The 11,300-nt window shown below is 33.7% G+C and overlaps 1 pseudogene; it reads right to left on the bottom strand.

Moving 5' to 3' along the window:
• LOC106466117 overlaps positions 1-10,403 on the bottom strand; it is a 35,608-nt pseudogene extending 25,205 nt beyond the window's left edge.
• Positions 10,404-11,300: the final 897 nt, after the last annotated feature.

Below are 11,300 nucleotides of genomic sequence, written 5' to 3'. Positions count from 1 at the left end.
GTAAGGTGGGCATCCTGTTATCAGGTCCACTGGCAACCGAAGTTCCTGACCAAACATCAGCTTTGCTGGAGTGTATCCAGCAGTTTCATGCTCTGCTGTTCTGTAGGCCATCAACAGTGGAGGGAGTAAGAAATCCCAGTCATCTTGGCAGCTTTACAAAACTTTGCGTATTCCTGTCCCAATTGTACTTTTCTACCATCCCATCAGACCGTGGGTGAAGTGGCATTGTCATGGTCTTTCATATGCCAAACAACGTGCAGCATTCATGAAACACAGCTGATTCAAAGTTACAGCCTTGATCTGAATGCAGTTCATATGGCATACAAATCCTGAAGAAGAAATCACTAATAACTGAAGCTACAGTTGCAGCTTCCTGATTTGGTATTGCATATGCCTCCAGGCCACTTGGTGAAATAATCCATCACCACTCAAATGTACCTGTTTTCAGCAGTTTGGGGCAAAGGACCAGCAATGTCAATAGCTACTCTTTCCATTTGTGCACCAACTTGATATAACTTCATTGGAGCATGTCCCTTATGCTTGGGTCCCCTTTTAACACAACATGTACTGCAGGTCCTGCACCATTCTTCCACTGGCCTAGATGGGTCTTCCACTGCTTCCACAAGTATCGGACGTCCTTGGGGATGTTTTTTTATTCCACCCAAATTATCTTCTCTGACATAGGGGTATTGTAGTTGACTTAAGTGCTGTGACATGCAAATCAACAGAAGCAGCAACACTTACCGGAATTTAGCCTTTGTGGTTCCCAAACGTCATTTTATCAAAATTACCTACACACTTCCTCATTAGTAAGTAGTCCAACCCTAGTATGCATTGGTCTTCAATGTCAGCCAAGTATACTTTGTGTCTGTTCTTTATGCCCATGAGCTCAATAGTTACCCACACAGGTCCCCACAACCTTGCATAATGTTCTGTCACACCACAGAGCTTCTGTATGGCTTCTGGTACTCTTTTGTGATCCAGCACCTTGATACTCACAAGGGTTTACCGAGATGCAGAATCTATGACAAAGTTGCCCTTTTGGCCATCTAGCTTTCCTGTCACGTAGACACTACATGTGCTTGCCATTTTACACTTAATTGTTGGGACTTTCACAATGGGGATCGGTGGGCGTCCCTCAGCACCAACCACTACCGGTTTCCCGAAGCTGACTTATTCTTCTTACTCTGGCTCCTTATATGTCCTTGCTCTCCACAGTTCAGACAACCTTTCTGGGTAGCAGCCTTTCCTGCCATGGCACTTTCCCTGTGTTGAAGTTTCCAGCATTGAGCTTTCTAGTGCCCAGGTTTGTTACAGTGCCAGCAAAGTCCCTCAAACTTCTCTGAAAGCTGCCCTTTTCTGGCCTTGAATCTTGATGACTGTACCAACCTTGGTGCTGGACTTAATGTAGGATTCGAATTCAAGAGCTCTGACCATTGCATCCTGCATAGTAGATGGGTGTGCTTGCTTTACTTGTAACTTTAGTTGTGGACTATCCACTGTGTCTACAATCTGATCCCTCAGCAACAGCTTGAGGACATCAGCTGGTACAGTTGGGTAGGCCTTGTGTGCCATACTTTCAAAATCCTGTGCCATTTCTTGCAGGCTCTCCCCTTTAGCACAGACTCTCATCCTAAACCTAGCCCTGTAGACTTCCGACTGATTTTGAGTTCCATACTTGAGTCTAGAGCAGCTACCAGTGCTCCATAGTTGTGCCTGTCATCTGCTGACAACTGTCCAAGTATTTACAGTGGTTGTCCCTTCAAGCTCGTTGCAAGGTATACTGCTTTCTGCTCCTCTGTCCATGAATTCATTTCTGCTAGGAACTCAAATTGTGCTCTATATGCTTCCCATCAAATTCCTGTGGCTTCCTTCGTACTAGATCTCCCATATTGCTGACACTAATGTCTGGAATGTGACTTCTGGCAGGACTAAAGATGTGTGCATTAGGGTTTAACTGTGGAATCTGGAAGTGTTTTCCTGTTATCTGGGGCTGATTAGGTCCATGGCTAATATATCCTCCCTGTGTAAAAGATAGTAAATCGTCCTTTAATGTATTTAATTCACTTTGAAATTTACTAATCTTTACCATTTGTACTTCTTGTTTCCTTTCTTGTTCCAATTGCCACTGGTGCTGGTTTTCTTGCCACTGCTGTAGTCTCTCTTCTTGTTTCTTTTTGCTGTTCTTGTATTGCTGCCATCAAATCTGCTAAGTCATAGTTTGATTTGCTACTTCTCATTTCCATCTTTTTTCTTTTTTTTTTCTCTATCCCACTCTCTAAAACCAGTTCGTTACGTATCTGCTTGTTTGTTAATTTCTGGTATAAATTCTTTCCGAGGAACTTCAGCGATACAAGTCCCCTTTTTGATTAAACTAGTTTATTCTTTTTCGATACAACTTTATAATACACAGAATTTCCACAGTCACTTTAAACTTAACAACCTTTATAACACACTTTATAAAAAATATTTTTTCTTAACTCTCTATTCATCACTTTTTAAAGAGTGCCATTCAACATGGTATTATGTATTTGATGTCAGTTATCTAATGTTAATTTCATTCTACATCCTTATTTAGTGAAAATATGTGGTAAAGGAAAGTTAACAAAAAATCCAGAGATACTAAAAAAACTATAAATATATCACAGTGATTCACATACTTTACTTACGGTGCCCACTGTTCACTTGACTCAATTATCTATCTATATCTCTTCAACCAATTTCTCCGATCTATCTGCATATCTCTCTATATCACTTCAATCACATTGATTTTTCTCGCCAGGCTTATATACTAAAAAAGAGGGCACCTCGAACAAACTAGAGTTGCCAGGAGAATTCATAATCCTTCGAGAAGCTCCAGCGCGCATGCTCCCAGCGTCGTGTGACTTCCGCTGTCGTAACAGTATTAATTTTAGTTTTGTAATACTGTAGACGTTACTGCAATAAATATAGATGTGTAATAATTCAGTTATTATACAGAACAAAACAAAGTTGACTTGTAGAATTTCATTTCAAGCTAGTTCATTTCTCATGCTCAAAATAATACCTACCTTATACCATAGTTTAATGAGTCATTTTATCCAACATGGTATTCAAGGTGTCAGCCAAGTATTTAAAGGATAAATACTTAATATACAGGTATTTACTTTAGCCTTTTACTGCATGAACCCAGAAGAAAATACAGACTAACTACTTTCAGAAGTGTTTTACTATTAATGATCAGTGTATTTTTTAACATCTATTTGAAGCTTTTGAAATGTATCTATATTTCCATATGGGATTAACATTAGGCTTTTAACACACAAATATGCAACAGAAAAAACAAGAATAACATGACTACTAGTTTTAACTTCACAAATAAAAAATGATATGAAGCTACTTCTTAAGATTAAGACATTTCTTTTGCTTATTTGAAGGTGTATTATCAATTGCATATCCTCCTTTCCTCGATAATGTTCAAAGCATGTGGCTCCCCTCGAGTAATGTAGCCTAAATTCACACTTAGAACATTTGATCCTTATATTGGTATTTCTGATAACAACTTTTTTCCACCTGAGAAACTCAAACTTTTTTTCTTGACGAGGCATAATACTGCTTTCTTCTTCGTCACTACTGCCTACATACTCTTCATATCTTTAAGTCACCAGCTACTAGAAACAGTTACTCATAATCACTATAAATAACAGTATCTTCTGAATAGATGAAAGAAAAATAACTGCAGCAGAATTTTCCTATCCTTTACTCTGTGCAATGCTTCAGTAGCAACCACTATATCGGATGTTTGTTGCTTTGTTTGCCACAGAACACAATTCTGCTTATTTCAGATAATAGTGCCATTTCAGGTAATAAGAGATAACAAATTTACCACCCAGAATCCTACAACCTAAGTTATCCCAAAGTTTTTACAACTAGCATTCCAGACCGATTAAATGTTTACTGTGAAAATCATAGTAATTTCTGCGGAGTAAGCTTGAATAAACTCAAGACACATGAAGCAGCATGTACAATTTTTGAGATATGTTCCCACTGCCTTTAAAAATATTTTTTCTTAACTCTCTATTCATCACTTTTTAAAGAGTGCCATTCAACATGGTATTATGTATTTGATGTCAGTTATCTAATGTTAATTTCATTCTACATCCTTATTTAGTGAAAATATGTGGTAAAGGAAAGTTAACAAAAAATCCAGAGATACTAAAAAAACTATAAATTTGCATTTCACAAGTTCTAGAGATTATGGACGATGGTCAAAAGTATGTTTATTATTCATATAAGTGTCACCTTGGATTCTGACTTATTCTGACATATAAATACTTTTGTAACATCTAATTTTTGTTGTGTACAACAGACCTGCACATTTTCCTTAAAAGCATGCTAGATTTTGCATAAATAAACAAAGTAAATTTGGAATTATAGTCAACATTCCTTGTCCTTCTGTGATGTTTACTAGTGCATAAACTATTTATGCACTAAATTGCTTGTGGCAACCATACTTTTGTTTGTTACATGGTCACTAAAAACATATCACATATCACTGCTGAAGTTCCCTATGCATTTTACAAAAGTGATTTCATCCATATTTCTTTGACCAGTGCTTTACATTGAATGTTGTAACAGACACAAGCAAAATAACAAAATACAATGAAATACGTGAATCCTAATAGCACAAAGTCTTGACTGGGGTTTCTAAACCACATACTATGAAAAAATTATCATAAACTCAAGAACAAGTTTTGTTTTTTGTTCAATGGAATATTTAACAATTTCTTCACAAGTGACTTTTTACTTAAACTAGTTAACTCACAATGACTACAACGAATTATAGGGTTAACATTTGGTCCTTAGAATTTTACAAAAGAAATAATTGTTTATATCAATGCTGTAATAAACTGTGTGTGTGTGTGTGTATAACAATGATTATGTAATATTGCTTCATTAATTTATATCCATTTGTTATTGCTTGTGTAACTGAAGGTTTATGAATTAAAGAAATATGTACACTTGAGTATATAGTTTTGATTTGAGGTTTAAAAGTATGCATTTTTTTAAATGTTTGTTTGTGCTAGAGTTCCCCAGTTTAGAATGTTCAGGAAATTGAATGGCTCTATAACCAAAGAACAAGCCTTTAAAAATCTGCTACAACAACTGGGAGAGAAGACTTAATTTGAAAGTTTAATATACACTTTTTCAGTCAAAACCTAACCTAAACAAATTCCTTTATTATTAATTTATTATTTATTTTTCCAGATATTTCTGTCAATCAAAAGTACTTTGTGTCATTTCACACAAAAACTTTACAATCACCAAGTCATCCTTCCTGGCAGTAATCATGAGTTTCAATGTAACCATTACTAACTGAATGATGAACTGTATACATTAATATATCCTTTTTAGCTTGCAGTTGAACAAACCTTGGCTAACACAACAGGAGCTATAATAGTGTTAACATGTTCCACAGCTTTGCTAACACCTTTCCCATAGTATGCACTTTTATCTCCATCTCGTAATTCTAGTGCTTCATATATACCAGTTGAAGCTCCACTTGGGACAGCAGCACGAAAAAGCCCTAAAGATCCAAACAATAACATTTTTTAACAAGTTATTTAATAAAAGATAAATTACCACGAACTATACCCATCTTCACTGCTTCTGTTATACAAGATACGTATCAATTAAGTACACTGTCCAAAACACTTATAATTTACTTTGATCAACTTTTATTATAGCTGTAACTCAGAAGATATGATCTTAATGCTAAGAAATAAATATACAAGATATCAAGAAATTGCTCTAGAGGGTTTTTCTTTGCTATTTCACATATTTTTTTCTGTGTTTACTGAATAGGTATTAAACATAAATATAAAAAAAAAGAACTGGATGTATTTAATAGCAAACTATATAACAGTGTTAACTGTGACTCATGAATGTTGACAAAAATATTTGTTGATGAGCTTATTGAATTTATTCAATGATGATGCTGATGAAAAGTCAACATATCTGGAATGAACAAAAAAAGACAAAAATTATTTACATATTTTGCTGAAGATATGATGCACAGGAATTAACAAAACTTCATTGAGAAACTCATGACTTACACCAGACTTTTTTGATAAAAAATTAAATTATCTTTAAATTAAAAATATATACATTTTTTTCTTTTATGGATTCATACACATAAAGGTTTACTATCAAATCATTTATTTCAATATATAAGAGTGATAATTTCAGCAGTAAGTAATAATCACATTGCTCAGACTTCTTATATGTTCATTTAAACATTTATCCATAAGAATCTAAAGGGATGTTATTTGTGCTTGGAAAAAACAGAAATACTTCTTGTATAGACATGGGTGGCATACGTGTCTTGTTTGTGTAAGTAATTCTGTTACATGTCAGGAGGGGGTGCACAGTTGGGATGAATCAGTTTTCAACAGTAAATGAATACTCTTCTCAGTGACACACATACACCCGCTTTTACTCTCTGTCTCTTTCTCCCTTTTGGAGTTGGTGAGGAACAGTTTATTTGAGCTAAGCCTCCCCAAGTCTCTTATATGCACCACTCCTGTGTATAGAATTTAATTTCCTACCCTTAATTAGCTTCAATTCTTTTAGTTTTACAACCATATAACAGTTGTTTTGTTCAGAATTTCATTTCTAATGTTTATTAATATTTGTACTTTTCTTAATCTGCTCGTATACCAAATTTAAAATATGCTAAAATGGCATAACACTCAAATAATTTAGTAACTATTATGCAAATTGCAGAAGGATGAGGAGAGAAGGAAATGTATCTGCAGTGAAAATATGAAAAAAAAAAATGACCTACTGTACCACACTGGTTCCAAAAAGCACCATTAACTTAAGCCCTCAAGCTTCTCCGTACCCTTGTTTGTACTGACAAATCAAAGGTATCAAAGCAGATCAAATCCACATTTTTGAATGAAACAGTTTTTTTTTTTACAAAATCCAACAGAAACTTCTGAGTAGTTTTTAGTACTAAACATCAATTACCTGCAAAAAAAAAATCCTCAATGAATGTATATTATTAATAAGTACCAATAGCAGCATTTCACTATTATAATTTATGAAAAGTAAAAATTTAGGAGAAATTTAAACTGAATTACCAAAGTAATGCTCATATGCAAATTCTCCACTTTCTCTCTCTCTCTCCTTTTCTTATATATATCCACTTTTTTATTTAATTCATACACACACACACATATATATATATAACATGCTAAAAATAGAGAAATTTTATTTAATTAATTATTTAAAAATTTTCACAACTCATTTTGTGAATAAACTATTAAATAGACTAAGAAGTAGCCTAGATTTGATGACTAATTTTATGGTGATACTCACTTCTAAAGCAAGGTTACCACTGTTGCTGTAATTTAAACCAAAGTTACATCCACTTCTAGAGTGGGTTAACTTGGTTACTGTATGAGGTATCTTTGTTCTTGACATCCAAGTTTACTGTAGATCATGGCTACTATATACTGTGACCTGTAATAACATCTATATTTACAGCAAGATTACTATATTTACTATACCTCTGTCTGTTGTTACATCCACTTCTACAGTGGGGTTGCCACGGCTGTCAAAAATCTGTCGTGCAATAATGTTGGTCACAGGCATGGCTAAAACATGGACACAAACACATTAGTTTTCTCCTCATTTTACAAAATACTGTAGTGAAATCATTGTATATCAACTCATTTTATAAGATACAGCCTGGTATTCCACTATTCTTGTTCTATTCCTCACTCTAACCATTCTATGGGTTCTATTCTTTGATTCAGGAATGTCATAATGTAGATATTTAGTGAAACCTAAAACTTCCACAGAACAATCTTTTTTATTATATGTAATAAAAGCTATTGAAATCTGAAAAAATGGTGAAAATATCATGAGAACCTATATGTATTAAGATTTTATTTCCACATTCTAAAAAAATATACAAACACAACATTTTTACTTTTAAAAATTATATAAAGTCCTATCAGGAACCAAAAAAGACTGTCCAACTGAAGCAGAAAGTTAGTAAAAAGGGACAGTATGAAACCAAAGCATTAGAGACAAACAAAAGTAGCCATCCCCAGTGAGAGGAAAAGTTTAAGTTGATTGATCAATTTAAATTATTTCATGGACTTTAAAATGGTTAAATGTGTTGCACTCTTGGTTTCACTGAGAGCCAAAGCTCTGAGCTACTTATACCACCCACCATGAAAAGTACTGTTGGGCATTTCAGTCACGATAATAGCCTCTCAACAATAACATACAGTAAATCTACATCATCATTCTTTAAGTTACGTCACATTTTCAAACATGAATGGTAGTGTGATTAATTCCTAACAATTTAGTGTAGAATATCCTGCTTACAAAATAAAATTTTGCATCATTATTCATGCCTATTCTCCTGTTATTTCAAAGGTGAGCTTTGCCTGCTTACACAGCTTTTCAAACGGGAGACAGACAAATACTTGGACAGACAACATGGTTCACAATATATATAAGATGGTATCTTTTTTTAGGTGACCAATGAAAAAATAAGAGTAATAATGGTGAATGAAACAAAATTTTAAAAGATGAAACTTGAAATAAATCAGTTTAAAAATCAAAATGTATCACACTGAAAAAAACATGTTTGTTGCTAAAAAAAGTTAAAAGTATTCTTCATCAAGAAGATAATAAAAACACTATTCCTATTCATAACATTTAAAACACAAGGTCCACTGAGGTTGTCCCATCAACTTAAAAGAAAAAAAAAAGCACTCAAATCCAGCCCTTATCATTAAAACTTTATCAAGCTTTCTTTTAAACTCCCTTAAATTAACTACATCTGCCACATATGGATCCTACCCTACCAAAATTTGTGTGTCCCCTGGACCTCCTATTTTCCCCATTAAATATGAAAAGGTGATGATGAATTAATATAATCAACTCCCTTAATAATCTTCAATACCTCATTCATATCCCCTGAACCCACCCCTTTTTTCAACAGAAAACAATTTCAGAGATCTTAATCTGTCTTTGTATGACAACCTTTCCATCCCAGTTATCATCTTAACAGCCCTACTTTGAACCCTTTTCAACAATTCCATGCCCAGGATTGAATACAATACAATAACATGATGGTTTATGAATTATTATGAATATATATTTTTTTGTAAATGACCATTTTTACATAAACAAAACTCATGCCGACTTGTTGAATATTTTCATTGTTATGAAGAACATTTAGTTGTTCATAATAAGTAGCTGCAAGTTTACAATATTTTAAAGGTAAAATCAAAACAAAATTACAATAAAACTATCTTTCCAAGCTGAGATAAGAACATTAAATATTACTACTAACTATATATGTAACACATTTATCTCATTATTAAAGTTTAATTGTATTTGTAACACTGTATAGTTCATACAAAACAACATCAAACAGAAGAGTGAATGCTCACTTGCAATACTGAAAATTCTGACCCATATCTTATTTGCCAGTGTAATTCTGACCAATAACTTATTTACCAGTGTAAAAGTTTTTGTCCTGTATAATACAAACTTTACTATTATTTATTACAGCCTGATAGCAAGGTAAGTTTGTGAGGTACAATGAAAAGCAATAAACAAGTTTTCACCAAAATATTACTATTTCTGATCTCCATATGCAGCAAAACATCGAACCGAATACAGCAATGATCACTTGCACCCAGATGTTCCCCAATGGCATTGACGTGCCAAGAAGACACTGAATACTACATAAAAAATGTCTATTGCGGGGTAGAAAAGCGGTAAGATGAAGGAGTAAATTAAATTTCATATATGAAAATTGAATTAGCCATTGAAAAAAAAAAAACGTCTATCGAACAGACCGAGAGAAATGCAAGCGTTTAAATCGAAGGCAAGCACTCTCAGCAAGTCTATCGACTCATTCATTACCTGAAATTCCAAAATTTCCTAGCAACCAAATAAAATTTATTATGCAGTTGAGATACAAATTATTTTATAATACGCAATTGTAAATTATATAACAGAATACCATTGTACTGATGACGCAGTACGCCTAATAGTGTGACGTTATGACGTAGAAACTTTTTTATTTTGAATTTGATGTTGGCATTGGTACTGGTAGTCGTGTTGTAACCGGCTTTTCAACCTTTTATCAGTTTAATTTCATATATACTAATAATATAGTATTAATAAAAATTGGCTTTAATCAAGTAGTATCTAATTAATCCTTAATTATGCCTTGCGATTAAATAATCATAAATTCTACCTCTCTTTTCCTCTTCGACTTCAAAGACCAAATCAAACCCACCTCGCAGACTTACGTGAAGACAATAACGCTCAAATTTCACACGCCAGTTTACGTTTTCTCAAGTAATGATTTCTGACAACGGTTTCTCTTTTTTTTTCTCGATAGCACGAGCTCTGGTGGGTTTACGTTTTAAAATATTTCCTTATTAAACTGGGATTTAAAATAGAAGTATATCTTGCGGTATTCTAAGTCAAATTTCATTGTACTATTAAATTTTGATCGTTGATAATATATGATGGAAAGCCACAATTTAATTTAGTTTCAAAACTTCAAATCTACCTCATAACACTTGGAAACTCACAATTGTATTTTTTTAAATCATGTATAGTGAGGTTTCATGTCCTATATGATTCATTTAGCTGGGTTAAAATGAAGAGTGAGTATCATGTCACTTCTTTGAATTACACGTGTAGAAAAATATTAACGTTTAAATATTGTTACGTCTGTGTTCGTTTGTTAATTTTTCGTAGAAATTCTTTCCGAGAAACTTCAGCGATACAAGTCTTTTTTATAAAACCAGTTTATTCTTTCTCAATTCAACTTTGCAATATACTTAATTTCCACAGTCACTTTAACTTAAACATACGCTATAATTCACAACGAACGATTCATGCACTTTACTTACTACCGCGCTTGACTCAATTGTCCGTTTCTATCTCTGCCTGTCTGCAATTATCTTTTATGCCGTCACTTCATTTGCCTTATATACAAAATAGAGGGCGCGTAGAGAAGACTAGAGTTGCAACGAACAGACATGATTCTTCTAGAATCTCATGACGTGTTACTAGAATCACGTGATTTTCGCTGTCGTAACACTACCCCTTCCTTAGTATTGTTCGTCCCGAACAACAGCCACTTACATTAAACCAATAGATAATTAACAATAACTTAATTAAATGTTCAGAATTTACAAACGCAAAGTTAAAATTCAACAAAGTCTCTTAATTTTACGGGACGTATCTCTTCCGTACTGGTCTCTGTCTCG

The sequence above is a fragment of the Limulus polyphemus genome, unplaced genomic scaffold, assembly GCF_000517525.1.
Source record: "Limulus polyphemus unplaced genomic scaffold, Limulus_polyphemus-2.1.2 Scaffold2156, whole genome shotgun sequence".
Classification (NCBI taxonomy): domain Eukaryota; kingdom Metazoa; phylum Arthropoda; class Merostomata; order Xiphosura; family Limulidae; genus Limulus; species Limulus polyphemus.
The sequence above is the reverse complement of the archived record's forward strand: the minus strand, read 5'-3'. Positions and strand labels throughout refer to the sequence as shown.